This window comes from Artibeus jamaicensis, unplaced genomic scaffold, assembly GCF_021234435.1.
Source record: "Artibeus jamaicensis isolate MK-2021 breed Jamaican fruit bat unplaced genomic scaffold, CSHL_Jam_final contig_387, whole genome shotgun sequence".
NCBI classification, from domain to species: domain Eukaryota; kingdom Metazoa; phylum Chordata; class Mammalia; order Chiroptera; family Phyllostomidae; genus Artibeus; species Artibeus jamaicensis.
In genome coordinates, this window is record NW_026521812.1 from 1,617,777 (window position 1) to 1,633,460 (window position 15,684).

General features: G+C 42.9%; 1 protein-coding gene across 2 annotated transcripts in view; it reads left to right on the forward strand.

Moving 5' to 3' along the window:
• Window positions 1–15,684, forward strand: part of MAP3K5 (mitogen-activated protein kinase kinase kinase 5) — a 175,895-nt gene that overhangs the window by 25,405 nt on the left and 134,806 nt on the right. The window lies entirely within an intron of this gene.

Genomic DNA, 15,684 nt, shown 5'->3' on the forward strand with positions numbered 1-15,684 from the left:
ACCACCTCACTGGGTCTGCCCGTTGCCACCCCAAGCCCAGGGTCTGCCCTCTACTGTCTTGTGCACCCGGAGTGCCACCTGGTGTCGTGGCTTCTTGTGCGAGCCATGTGAACAGTGACCCCCGCAGTGCTGGCTTGGCCGCCTGACTCTGTCCCGCCCACAGGTCTGGATGATTGTGTGTATTTCAGCTCCTTGGCTGTCCAACTTTCATACAGTTCAATTTTCTGTCATTTCTGGTTATTTTGTTTCTAAATTTTTGTTGTCCTTATTTTGGTTGTGCAAGGAGACACAGTGTGTCTACCTGTATCTCCATCTTGGCCAGAAGTCTCACTTTTTAATCTTTTTAGATTCAGGGAAAATCATCTTTCTTTGGTGATGTTCCCTTGTTGCCACAGATTTTCTGTAGTTTATAACCTGGGAAGGCCACAAATGATCCATGCCCGGTACCATTCTATCTACTGTAGCCCAAGGCGTTCTCACCAACCTGATGGTGACCACCTCCCCAGAGTAAACACAGTTACTACCTAACTCTAGGTTTATCTAATGTCATGTGAAGAGAAGGTGGGGAGCTCTAATGTTCACAGGGAAAAAAGTAATCAAGATCTCTGTTATTGTTTTAATGGGTTGATGACTCAGATTTACTTAAATATAGGCTTCTGACATAAAAAAAAGTGCATATTTAAAAAGCAGATGTTCTTTTATGCAACATGTATGAGTCCTGAGGTGTGTCTTAGAAGAATGTCACTCAATAATCAAATGGACAATAAACAAATAATGACTTCCATGTTGAGATAAGTATCACAAAGAAAAATAAGATAGGCCCGGGCAGAGGTAGGCTAGAGCTGGGGACAGTAGATGCAGAGGCAAGAATTGTGAGGAATCGGAACCAAAACGGGGCCTGAACGATGTGAAGGGACCGTGCAGAGATCTGGGAGGAGAGTGTTCCAGGCGGAGGGAGCAGAGCCTGTCTTGTAAAACCCTGTGTTGTCACTTGAGCCCTTGAACCCCTGAACTACAGCCTGACCTGTACCTGCCTTTCCTCGGGCCGCTGTCCCAGCCACACTGAACTTCTCCCCTTTCACAACTCTATGCCTTTGCATTATTTCCTCTGTCTCTGGTGCCCTTCCTCTTCTTCCTTGGGTGAGGTCATGCTTTAGAACTGAGCTGAAAGGTCATATATGGCCCAGGTACCCATGCTCACACCTCCCAGTTTCTCCTCCCCAGAAGAGCTGGTCTGTCTCACATCATGGCTTCTTCAGCACCATTCCTGTTTCTGATACAGGCCGTATCAATGTGGATTGCAATCAATTTATTTAAAACCCTCCTCCCTCTGGGAAGCACTGGGGGGGGGGGCTGGGTTGGGAGTAAAAAGCAGAAAACTGTACTGGAACAATAATTAAATAAATTTTTTAATAAACCTCCTCCCTCTCTAGACTATAAGTTTTTGAGAGCAGAGGCTACGACTTAATCACCTCAGTAGCAGCAGTGCCTAAAACCATGCCTGGGACTTCAGAGATGCTAAATCACGTGGGGTGCTTGTACGAATGAGGGCGAGAGGGACGGGGAGCTGGCCGGACAGAAGGAAGGAGCACAGGAAAAGGAGAGATGAAGAGAGGCAGGGCGTGAATGTACAGATATTTTTTGAAGGTATGAAGCTCAGTGAGAAAAAGAGCAACTAAAAGGAAGTGGAGATGACTTTCATACCAGATATTTAAAATTATACCGTAAACTTGGTCATCAGGATTCCATGGAGGCATAATCAAACTAAAGGGTGGTAACCTTCTGAAAGGAGGAGTGGCTTCGCTCTTTTCTTTTAAGTCAATGTGTTTTTGATACTTTGAGTGTTTAGTGGGTTAGATTACAAGAATGCAAGCCTAAAATCTAGTTTCTGTATAACCACATCCCTTCTCTAGCAGCCTGGGTTGGGAAACAAGACTTCTGGCCAGAAAACAAGAAACATAATAACGTGCTGTCTTCTTCCCGAGCAGTGCTCACCATCGTCCTAAGCCCAGGTCACATTTTTAAACTTCAGAAAACATCGCTGTCTGCCTTGTGAGTAGGGTGGGGAAAGAGTGTTCAATTCGGCACCTGTGGGCTGTAACTGCCAGCAGATTTCTCCATTCAGAGGCATGTTGGTATTTTTATGTTCATAAGTAAGGTCTTTATCTACCAATATATTCCCTTGTGAAAATCATTACTGTATTTGGCCAAAGTCCTCATAACTATATTTAGCATTCTATTATTGTCTGCTTTTGTGATTCTTCAGTGCTAGTAAACTCCACCTCTCACAGATTCCCATGGACGATAGTAACACAATCTGAAATTCAGTTCCTTTTCTACTAGTCTGTACTTGACACCCAGAAGGATATTGCTGCAATCCCCAAATAAATGTGTGACATGTGTGGGAAGATTCAGCATGGCAGGCCTTTGGGTGACCTAATCCAAAATGAAAGTAGCAAAATCATAAGTCCAAAGAGCAGCCAGAGCCCAAGAAGAAGCAAAGGTTCCAGCAGATTTCTGCGGAGCACTTGAGTTACAGCCGAGGAATGCTGCGCTGGAAAGACTAAGCAGGGAAAAAGAGGGACACAAAACAGAGAAAGAATGAAATGCGCTCACTGGGGTTAGAAGTCATGAGAAAATTTGATCCAACATGGGCCCAAAGAGAGGAAGGAATTCTCTCTTCAGTCACTTTGACAAGCAAAGCTGGAAAGTCACATCAGAAAATCTAGAACTTTTAACATCCCTGAAATTCTAAGATTAGTTAAATATTTTGCATTTGGTAGTTCGTCCCCAAAGGCGGGAGGCAGTTGTGTAAACACACTGTGGGACTAGGACTTGAGCTACTTTCTTTAGAAAGAGAAAGAAAGTGAAATGGGTGAGATTAACAGATATTGACAAGTTTTAAGATCTTCCCCCACCATCAACTGAAACCAAATGTAAATAGGGGGCGGGAGAGAGGCCTAATTTTTGAGCCTAAATTCAGAAATAGCATTTAAAAGCACCATATTCTAAATTTTTCTAAAGATGCCACATGATCTTGTTGAAGAGGTAACTTGGCGCATTGTTATTTTTAATCGTCACCGGAGGATATGTAGTTGATTTTAGAGAGGGCGGGAGAGAGAGAGAGAGACATTGATGTGAAACATTGATCAGTTGCCTTTCATCTGAGCTCCCACTGGGGATCAAACCTGCAAACTAGGTATGTGTCTTGACCAAGGAAGGATGGGACCCGCAACTTTTGGGGACAGTGCTCCAACCAGCTAAGGCACCTGGCCAGGGTGACAAATTATTTTTAACAATAAAAATGCTGAAGCGCATCTCGAACTTTTTAACAATTCACCCCTCCGTCATTTAGAACTCTTGGTCCTCAGCAGTTCTTTGCAGCACCTCCCCAGCTTGGCAAGAGATTCTTGTCTCCCAGAGGCCTGTAGGACATTTTTCTGAACTCTTCTGTGTTGGCTAATGAAAAGCTGAAAGGACAGCAGACTGCGACTTTCCCCAGAGTCAAATGGGATAGCTAATTTCTGCTTTCAGGGGTATATTGGGGAGGCTCATTTGCACAATGCGTGGTGGTTTGTGTGATTATAAGTTAGAAGAGGATAATTTTGGAAGGGGCATCAGTAGGTGGTTTACAGCTGCTCATGGTGAGCAGCATCGGGCAGCTTCTTCAGCACTGGATGGAGAAGTGCTGTGAAGGCAGCCTGCATCCTTGCCTTCTGCCTTCCAGCATTGTTCACTCGGTCACTCAGTGGACTTCTACGTAGGCTTATATGGTGCCAGACGAATTAGACTCCTCCTCTGCCTGAAAGCTCACATCCTGTTGTACAAGACTGATGAATGACGGGTTCTAAGTTCACGGTAATAGCAAACTAGTCTTTGTGCTTTGGGTGGCAGAAGATCTGATAGGAGTCACATGTGAGCTCATTCTTTTGGAAGATGAGTGAGCGTTCTGTGGGTGCCGAAGAGAGTTGTGCAGTTGTGGGTGTGACAGTGGTCCTGAGACTTGAAAGTCTCGATTCATCTTAGATGTACGTAGACACAGTTGGGATTCCTTGTGGATAGTTACACGATCCGGACGTGGGTATACAGTGGTAAATACTAGCACTGTTCCAAGCACCTCCCTCATCCAAATACATTTTAGGAAGCTGATCAACTAAGATTCATTCCTGATGCAGAATGGTAGGATAAAGACAGTTGGGTAAGGACCTGAAAAGGGTAACATTGTGTATGCTGTGGCTGCATGTGTGCATTCACAGCTCTACAAATGACTTAAGCACTCTGCTTTATTTCTCAGTGTGGGACAGATTCCGCATTTCATAATCGACCTCTTAGACTGTGGCAGTAGATGATATTTCCCCCCAAAAGCCACTATATATCTGATAGACCTGGGGTTTGTTATCTAGCAATATTGGCCACGTTGGATAAAGTTTATTCATTGTATGCTTAACACAGTCCCTTTATCCTGTTATGGTTTTATAAGATGGATGTTGCTGGCAAGAGTGGTCCTTGTACCAGCAGCCTGGGCTTCACATGGGTGTTTGTGAGAAGGGCAGAGTCTTATCCCTTCCTCCTCCCACAGCTGGATCAGAATGTGTTGTAGCAAAATCACCTGGTGATTCACATTAAATTTGAGAACACTGGTCTGCACTCACTATTTTTACTTTGTAACCTCCCACTTACTCTCCAATTCATTTGCAATCTGCCAATCTTACGAAAGACACTAATGACCTATTTATTAATAGCTGACCATGCTCACCGCTGGTCAGCCTTTGTCATACACTTTCAGCATGCACCAGCTTGATGGTTAGTCAGTTCTGGAAGGTCCACCAGGAGTTAATACTATGGAAAGTAGTTCCACCTCGTTTCACCCCAGAAAGCCCTTTTGTTGGTCCTTGGCTCTCCCTCCACTCGCTGGCTAGAGCGAGCGTGCTAACAGAACTGGAAATCCTGTTGCCGTAAGAGGATACTAGGGATATGTAACCTGGGAGGAATGTCAGGGCTGCCAAGATTGTTGTCTGCAAACGTCTGAAGGCTTTTGGAGGCACAGAAATTTGTTTTTTGTTTTTCACCTGAGCTTTAGGAAAGCAGAGGTAGGAACAACGAAGGAGCAGACAGACGTACCATCCACAGAGTGTGTTCGAGCCACGGCCTCTAGGAGTGTTGAAGGGCACACTGTGGGCAGAGACAGCTGAGTGGTTTCCAGAAACTCTTCTAGTTTTTTGCTATTGTTGAAGAAAGGAAAGAATACTGTTGTGCTGTTTGAATTATTTATTTTTTCCTCCTAGTGATTATGCATAGATTTTTTTTCTCCCTTTCTTGGAAATTAGAACCTGTACAGGTTTCTTTGTATGGGCCACAGCTTCCTACTAAGATAGTTATTAGGATGCGTACCACTTTCAACTTTGTGTCAGTATTCTTTCTGTGATTTCCAGTGTTTTGCTGGTCATTTTATTCAAAGGAGACCATTAGATCAAATCTCCAGGGAATAATACTTGGAAACTCCTAAATCTCTAAGTTATAATTGTTTGTTGTAACTAATAGCTCATAGTCAGGTATGGTATTATAATTTTGATTATCTTCTCCTATGTTTATCATTTCCACAGACCTGTAAATGAATATGTCTTTTTTTGTGTGCCCATTCAACATTTTATATTTTTGCATCAGTACTCTTTCACCTAGTTTTTATAACATAGATATAAGGAAACTTTATTAAGTTAAATGTTAGACTGGAAACCTACTGTATTTACCATGAGAGATATATGTTCTACTGAGGAAGTTAAGAATTTAGATAATAATCATTGTAAGTATCTAATCCTCCAAAATGTGTCTGGGGCCTGTTTCTATCTTTCCTTCATTACTGCTACCGCCCTAGTTCGAATGTCCTCATCTCATAACCCGGACCCATGCAGGGGCCTCCCAGATTGTTTCTCTGCTCCCACCCTGCCCTCCTTCAGGCTCTGCCCCCCACAGTAGCAGTCGATCCTTTACAGACTTAAGTCCTATAAGCAGACATCCCAGAATCAATCAGGGATTAAGCCAGAAGAAACTTTAGAGATCAATCTGATTTTAATTTATTAACTTGGAACGTGACTAAGGAATCACTGGATCACATCAACCAGCCTTGATACTATCGGGATTAAATTACCTGCTACAAAAAAGGAGCAGAGAATACATGCCTTTATGGAAAGTATCATTGCAGGGAACTATAACAGACATGAAGTCTTTCTTGTGTGTGTGTGTTTGTGTGTGTGTGTGTGTGTGCCCGCCCTTTTTCTGTGTGTGTAGCTGGCAACCAGTGAGCAAATAAGCAGTAGAAGCACTCAGACTACCTGCAGAAAAACCGAGGCGGAGGCAGTGGCAAGAGCCAAGCTCATAAATAAGGGGATTCTGTTTTCAAAGCCCACCTTGTCAACAGGGTTTTTTGATTTTCATGGCCAGGATTGTAGGTGTGCGTGGATCATGGAATTCCCGTACCCCCAGCTCAGAGAAGTGGGGAGAAAGCCATTCCGTGGGAGCGTTAGCAGCATCCTCCCTCCCCACGGCAGCCGGAAGCAGTGAGCTGGCTGCCCTTTCGTTTACCTGTGTCCCAATAAAAACCTGTCTTCTGGGCCACGTCAGTGTTACTTCATTATTGACTACATTATTGAAAAGTGCGTTTATGTGTTGAGGGTGAGAAGTTGAAAATGCAGGGAGACTAGTTTTCTTTCCCCAAATTTATTGATAAAATACATGATTATAATTATGTTTGTCCCATTTTTAATAATTTGATATAGGAAGAGGGAGAAGTAGTTATCCAACCAATTTGAAGGAACTTTTCTAAACAGGATACATAACAGATGTGAAATTTCCAATTAAATTGCTCAAAAATTTTTTTTCAATAACTGCTGCGTACATGCCAGCTACTGGCCTGTTAGCAATCTGAACGGGAAAAGTCGAGTCCCGTCCAAATAGGCTTACACTGATCTTCATTAAAAGAGCCATTTATTTCCATTAGTATGCAAGTGGATATTTGTTGCCAACATTTCTAAGGAGCACAATAATGGGTCAAAATGCTAAAATATGCAGCTTGTGCTTTGCTTCAAAGCAAGTTGCATGCTTGATGGATGAGTGAGCATCCTTACATCAGCTTCCTAATTGGTGGTTCTCAGCCCTGTTGAAAATTAGAGTCACTTGATTCTAAAATTCCTGATGCTCACGCCACATCCCAGTCTAGGTGATCAGGATTTCTCAGTGAGTTCTCGTGCTCAAGTGTTTTTCGAAGGCCCTAGGTGATGAGAGCGTGCAACCAAGGCTGTGAATTATTCTGTAAGTGACTGGGCCTTGCAGTTGCACTTCATGTAACCAGGACTCCCAGGTGTGGGGTTGGTGAGGGCTGTGCAGGGAGGGTGTGGATGTCACTGCACACTGAGGCAGATAGCATCCGAGGTCCTTGCTGTCTGCCGTTGGTGTGGAGCTGCCGCTGGGTTCCAAACTGTGGTGACAGTGTTACCGAACAACAAGAGGTCCGAGGGAGGGGCAATACAATATTTGGCCCACCTAGGGATGCCAAAACCGCTATACAACAGGGGCCCCTCTCCAAAAAAACCAAAATACTAAAATCTACTGGGCCCTTCTGTCCGCCGCCAATTGGAAAGACATCTCTCAATGTCAGAGATTTGTGAAAAGGAAACAAAATGTTTATTTAATGCTATTCAGGCCTAATACCACCACTAAAATATCAAAGTCCTTTAGGTTTTACACGTACATCCACACAGCGCTCCCTTCTCCCACTGTCCCAACTCCGGGTACCGTAAATCAGGAAAAGAGTACACATCTGTGTTGCAGGCTGCTGGCGCCGTCAGCTGTGTCACTGTGCAGGATCTCGAGTTAATCCAAAGTACTCTGGTACCCTCTCATGGTCCACTGGCAAGAGTCCTTTGTACCCAGTTCCAGTCAAAGTCTCTCTTGCTTTTTCAGGCCCTGCAGCCACAGGGGGCACCCCAAAGCTGCAGGAGTCCGCACTCCACCAAAAGCATGTGGCTGTCTTCTTCACCTGGCTGCAGGGATCTCCATTCTGGCAAAGCCGCGTGGTTCTTCCCTTTCACCTGGGAAAGAGGGGGTCCGCACCCTGCCAAAACCACGTGGCTCCCTCTTTCACCTCACCAAGAGGGGGTCCTCACTCTGCTGAAACCGCGTGGCTCTCTCTCATCTGGCCAAGCGGGGACCCTTCATGTCCTGGAGCCAGTCTTTTCAAGCTCTCACACAGGCCTTCTCACTCAGGAGCGCAGCCCCTAGTTCCCATCTTGAGTCCTCCTAGTTCCATCCTCAGTCCCTGCTAGTTCCATCTTGAGTCCCCCAAGTTCCATCCTCAGTCCCTAAGCCCTTCTCACTCAGGAGTCCAGACTTTAGTTACATCCTCCTGAGTCCCAGTCCACTCACTCAGGAGAGCAGCCCTTAGTTACATTCTGAGTCCCTGCTAGTTCCTTCTCTCTGGCTCCAAACTTGGCCACAGCTATTTAACATATCTATGAAACCAGTTAAAGGTTATAGATATGTTAAATAATCATTCCAGAGGTTAGCTGCAAAACTATTGCTATGCAAAACAGCTCTCAATGGCCTGGCTCCATTCATACCTTGGGGGGGTGGTGGTGAGGACATCTTATATGTCTCTCCAATATTTCTATACACTTTGAATTCTGGACACCTTTCTAAATCTTTTTTTTGGGGGCCCCCCCTGGCTGCACCCTGTATCAGCAGGGACTAGGTCCGCCTTCCCACACAATCCTGGGAAGTCTGTGGGGGCTCTGTAGCTTCTGCCAAAAAAGCTCTCTTTATAAACTTTGACACCATGAACACGGCCTTTTTTGGGAGGGGAGTCCAGGAATCTTTTTTTGTTAATGGACTATTTCGTAGAGCAGTATTCCATAAAAAGGCCATATATGCAAAGTGGCCTTCAAACACCGAAGGAGCCAAGGCTCCAAAGAGCGAGGGAGACAAGTCTGGTTTGTCTGTTAACGAGTTAAATGCAGTCCTGGGTGGTGGCAGGATGGTCAGATCTCTGCAGGGTTCACCCCCTAGACCACCTGCTTATAGCTCCCCTTACAAGTGAACTCGTGTGATAGAAAAATGAATGAGTGGGTGATCAGAAGGAACAGGGGGACCAGCTATCAGGAGGCTTTTGCTCCAAGGTCAGCTAAGAGATAGATAGCATTGAGGGTTCCTCGCCCTGGAGGAAGGATTAATGGGAATTCCATGATTAGCCCAGAGCGAGTGTCTTTACGCATTCCAGAATCCGCCCCAGGGGAAGGAGGTGGGGGAGTCAAGGCTCTCCATTCAGTTAAGATGTTGGATTAGCTTCAAGATGGAGTCTGCTTTTGAAGATGGAGTCAGCTGTGTCCACGCAAGCAGTTTAGGTTCACAGAAAAATGCAGCAGAAGGTACAGAGATAGCCCATATACCCCCATGCTCTCATGCAAGCACAGCCTCCCTAAAATCCCAGAACAGAGTGGTACATTTGTTTCAATTGATTGTTGATATACATAAAGAAACAAATGCTGAGAATTCAGAAGATATATAGCTTTCCTTGAATGAATGAATTTTGTTAATGTCTGTATACATTTTGTGCTCCTCACAGCCACCGAATACCTGGTGGCAGTGGTGATGTTTTGTTGACTTCCCTTTTGGCCCAAGGGCTACCTGAGAGACTCTTCTATTATTAAGAAGATTTTCTTGTAGGTTGGTTTTTGTTTGTCTCTTCCTGCTTCAGCAATGTGAATTGCAAGTTGGCCCTCACCATCAAATGTCTCTTCTCCAGGGTTTTCTGTTCACCTATTAGGTCCCTTCTTCCTTCCAGTGCAAACAGCCAGGCACAGCTGTGGGATTACGAGTAAAGGGAGCTATGACATGGGAAGAGACATGAAATTCCCCTTGGACCAAGGAGTAGGGGATGTAGGTAACACGGGCATCCCAGTGACCCATAAGGAAGGAGATGTATTTAGTAATGCAACTTGGAACATGGAAAGACACGAGCAAATTGAAATATCTCTCTCTTCCTAGTGAGAAAGAAGTTTTTACTAAAAAAGAATTCTAAAAAAGGGCATCGTGCAATTTATTGCACTGCCTATAAAGTTCCTGTCGGAAGACGAGGTAGTAGGTGGTTGTGCACATGTGCACTCCTCGGTGGTGCAGCAGACACTCTGCCAAAGAGAGACTCTAGTATTAGGCAGTCGCAGAGCAGCCAGGAATACCACTCCTTTGACTGCTTCATAATACCTTGCAAAGAATAGACAATAAATACTTGCTAAAATAAACAGGAATAGGAGCAGAATAAACAGTGCATTTCCAGAGCACTGTGGTGACTGGGATTGAAGTAAGATGAAGAAACGCGAGTCTTCTCTGTTGTGTGATAAGAAGCCACTGGAAGCCTCTAAGGAGAGCATAACTTAGTAGGTAAAGCAAGCAAGGGGCTGCCATCCCATTTCCTCCCTGGTCTCCAGCTGTGTCTGTGGAACTGGCTTAACCCATTTTGCCCATTGGAGGGCTAGTGAAAGGGGTCTTGTCTTCCCTGTCTTTATCCTAGTATGGCTGGCCTTCTAGATGTACTGACAGCTCCCTTTTAAAATGACATTTTTATAATCACACTAATGAGTCACATTAAAACAAACAAAACCTTAATCTTCCTAGAGAGGATGTGAACTCCTTGAGACTGACAGATTTAATTTTAGTTGCAAGAAAAAAAAGGACCGAGACTATTTCATTACAGTCAGTTAAGGTCAGCCACCTCAGCCTGTCACCAACAAAAGGATTCTTTAACAATGAAGACTTTCAGTTCTACGTACTCTCTCTAATAAATCATCCTCAAGAAAGAAGTTTTAAAACCCCACCAAGATGAATCATTGCCCTCAAATGGAGTATCAGCACGTAAGCTGTGGAGTGAAGTCATTATTGGCAGTATCATATTTGCACATATGTTGTGTTAACAGAATTACAGTTACTGCTAGAAGAAGATGAATAAATTTGAACAAAAATGTGCACATTTTGACAAGATGCTGGTTATTTGTGAGGTGTTGAAAGTGACTTTGACAGAGAAAAGAAAAGCATGGCCTCTTTGGAGATGTTGAGGAATCCTTCCTTAGGAGAGGTTTCCACTTGCTGACATGTCAGGAATCCCGGAGCAATGTGGAGCTCCCAGGCACGCGCCCACACTCCATAGAGCCGATTGGGTTTATGAGCACAACAGATGATGTTGTACAGGAGAGAAGGGGGGGGGGAGCTTTTAAACTGGCTTGAGTAACTGTTTCTGCCAAACAAGTAGTGTGCAAGCTACTTGTACATTACTGCTTTCATTTTACTGCCTATATTTTCCTGTAGCAGGAACAGCCTGGTGTTCATTGCTGTAATTCAACTTTTTATTGCATGAGAAATGACGCTCTTTGATAAAGAATATGTACATTGACAGTACACTCTTTTCTTGTATTAATACAGGAATTAAATGACCACACTGCATTTTTTTTAATCCTCACTCAAGGACACTTTTTTCCTACTACTTTTTAGATAGAAAGGAAGGGAGAGAGAGAAACATCAATGTGAAAGAGAAGCATCGATTGGTTACTTCCCGTATGCACCCAGATGGGGGATTGTGTACACCCAAACCAGGGACCAAACCTGCAGCCCTTTGGTTAGGAGACATCACTCCAACCAGCTGAGCCACACTGGCCAGGGCTACTACACTGCATTTTTAATCTCTAAAAGATAAGGGCTCCTACCACAGTCTTTTTATCACCCTTAAAATAATCATTAGAACATGTTGTCAGTTGTCAAATTTTCTCATGGATGTCATGATTTTTAAAAGTTTGTTTTAGTAGAATCCAAACAAGGTCCATAAGTTACGATTGATAATGTCCCGTAAGTTTCTTTTAATACCTAATATCTCCCCTGTCTCTCTCCCCCACCCTTCTAATGTTTTTGTTGAGGAAAGCAGGTCATTTTTCTTGTAGGATTTTCCATAGTCTACATTCTGTTGATTGTACCCCAGCTTTGAGAACTGTTGTTATTTATGTAAACACAAGGCACATACACTGCAGCTGTTTCCCTGGACAGAGTGAGAAACATCTCTTCTTAATCAGAACAACCTCAAACGTGAAAAAGTGCCACAGCCATTTTTGCTATTGAACACCATCCAGTAATCATGTTCAAGTGTCCCCTGGCCACTTTCTGCTGTTTCTGTGTGAATAAGTTATAAAGGTATAAGACAATTAGGGAAGAATGTTACTCAGAATGCACATTTATGAGGAACAATCAGATTTTCTTCAAAAATTATTAGACATCAACTTTTGTAACCTTACATAATGCAAGTGCCAAGTAAAGCAGATGATGGGTTCTGGTTGGCGGGGAGGACTCTTGGGTAAGATTCTTACGATTACAAAGAGCTTTTCTGTGTGCTTGGGAACCTCACTGAGGCATAAACACAGACAGCTTTGATGGTTTAATTAAAATCAAATATGAGAAGATGAAAAATAGCATGCCCCATAACCACAATAAAAACGACACTAAACTCTAAAAAGCCTCTTAAATTCTCATGAGTAGCTCTTTCAGTATCTGATGAAAACAGATCGATTACTTGAAGACTGAAATGTATTATATAAAGTGAGTTCATGGAGATCAAAACTTACTTTTGTAGACTCTTAAACCCAGCATACCTTTGGGGAATATTGCCATTTCAAGAAGAAAAATAGTTTCAGCAGTGATATAGAAACATTTACCATCAAAACAGCTTCGTATCCATTTCTGCTTATAGTATGCTGCACAGCTGTGTCACGTGATGGACCTTAGCGCTCATTTTGACTGATATTTACTCTGACCAGGTCTATTGTTACTGCCATAACACTAAAAGATAAACTCTTAAGTTACAGGACCTTTTCGTTTTTCTTTAAGAAGCAGAGTTATGTAGGGGAGGGCCGTGCCCGTGGCCAGGGAAAGATCGCTCTATAAGGCACTTGCTGCACATCAAAGGTACAAATTGTGGTTTATCTCCTTTCCCTGTGTACTGATGTGAAGGATTTGCTTGGAGACCAAATCTAGTTCGAGTATTTACAGGGCTCCCATAATGACACTAAACCACCATCAGTGTCCTCTGTGCTTGAAATCCTTCTCTAACGGGGCGGGGTAGGGGGGGGGGCGGGACTCTTTATTGGTCCAGTCTTCCTGGTGACCAAACATAATCACTGGTAAGATTGAGATTTGAATGTTGGGTTAAGGCTTTTGTCTATGCCCAGTAAGCAGAATAAAATTGAAATTTATTCTCTCTTCCCTCTTTTTATTATATGCTCCTTATTTTCATTTTAGGTAGACAAAAGTAAGGAAAAAAGAGAGGTTTGGGTTCTTACAAAGCTTGGGTTCACATCTTGCTTCTGTTGCTGTAATAACATTCTTACTATTGCAAGTGATGGAAATGTTAACATGAATTCTGTTAAGTTAAAAAATATGTATTGGGTCATGACTTCCTATAGCAGAGGTAATGTTGCCTTCAGCCGTATTTCCAGTGATGTCCACAGGACGCAGGCCTGTCCCTGCTGTCCCTTGGCTGGGCTTCCTTCTCAGTTGGGCACCAGACCCCAGACTGGTAAGAGTCACTACCTAAGCTGAAGGATCTCCATATTCTTCCTTCCACTTCATTATTTCTTGGTCTTTGCCTTTTGTTATTTTACTACTTGCCCTTCAAATGTCCCTCCTTTTTACCAATGTTGAGGTTCTCTCACCACCATAGATCCCACCCTGTCTGCCCCATCTGAGACTATAGAGCTCATCTCCTTTCATTAGCCACCCTCCCTTTAAAATCATAATCTTTCTACTAATGTTCAAGTACACCATCCTAAAACCAAAGACCTTTAGATCTTTCTATCCCACTCAAGTATTGTCTGAGCTCTTGCTTTCCTTATTGAATGTAAAAATCCCTACCATGGACCTTGGTCAGTGTTAATTCTCCTTCTTTTTCTGCCAGTTTCCTGGAGAATTGTCTGTGCTAATTACCTCCATTTGCTTACCTCTTATTCAGAAGCTTTAGTTCTGCTGTGCTCATCTTCCTTGTCATGTGGCTTTGTAATCCTTGTGTTGAGATGAAAAAATGACCCTTACTTCTCCAATATCTATGTCAAAACCCTGGAAACTGAATGCCAATTTTTTGGAAAAAGGGCCTTTGCAGATCTGATTAAGTTAAGAATCTTGAGATGATTCTGGATTATCTAGATGGGCCCTAAATGCCATCACAAGTATCTTTATAAAAGAGAGGCAAAGGCTAATTGGACACTACAAGCCAAGGAATGCCCCAAACTGCTCACTTCTGGGAGAGGGAAGGAACAGACTCTTCCCTAGAGCCCCCGGAAGTAGTATGGCCGTGACCTTGCTGACATCCTGATTTTGGACTTCTGGCCTCCATAATTGTGAAAGAATAAATTTCTGTTGTTTTAAGAAGCCAAGTGTTTTGTAATTTGTTACAATGGCCACAGGAAACTAAAAACAGCTCTCTTTTAATATTCTTGGCAAAGTTCATGACCAGAAATGACTTACTTTTCAGAAAGTACACATGCCTGAGTAGCCAGCACACAGATCAAAAAAGTAGAACCTAACCAGCTCTACAGAAGACCCCTTGAGTGTCCTTTCAGCCCCTCACCAAAGTATCAGTTTTTAGACTTTTAATATCATGTTTTTGAACCTAATAAAAACAATTATAAAGTACCTATTGTTTTGCGTCTGTATTCTTTCTCTTAATCTGTGAGATTCATTCTTCTTGTCATGTGTGGTTATAGATTTTTTTGTTCTCAGTGCTGTATATAGCACAGTTTATTTATTTCTTCTACTGTTGAATGTTGACAAATAGTGCTGTTATGAACATTCATTGCATGTCCTTTGATGAACATATATCTGTGTTTCTAATTAGTACATAGTGAGGGATTTTTTGAGTCACAGATGTCTTCTTATTTTTTCTATACTCTCTATGTTGACGATCTAATCTGCACTCACTGCTTTTGCTATCACCCATTACTGTGACTCCTTAAATCTCTTTGATTGCGATCGCCTTGTTGAGATTCCAAATGTCACCTGTCAGACACACAGATACACACATCATGGTTAGTGGATCCCAATCCAAGCTCAAGTTTCTACCCCCAAAATGGAGTTCTTTCTAGTGTCATTTATGGTGGTAATGGAATATCATCAATCTGAATCACTGAAGTTGGAAACAGAATCATCTTCCTTTCTTTGATTATCTTGCATATACCATATTCCTAAAGCCTCTTGTTTCCCTTGCCAGGTTGTTGCTGTATTAGTGTAGGGGCACATACTCTCTTTATCTACTTCTAATTGATCTCTCAGCTCCTGGTTTGTCTTCTCTTTCATCCATCCACAAAATCGAAGTATGTCTTCCCAAAACATTGATCCTGCCATATCCCTTTTCAAAACTCATGGACATGGATAGATTACCATTGATCATAGAATCATGTCAAAGTTTTATATGTTGGCTTTCTACACTTTCAAATTTGATTTCAGTATTAGCATTGTTTTCTGTGAGAGTTTATTATAAATTGCTCGAAGGGCATCCTATGAACATTTCCTGGAATGGCCCCATATAATCACCATATGTTGAAAGTTTACTGTACCTAGCACACATGTAATCCTTATAACAAACAGCTTTGTGTGGTTGTGGTAATT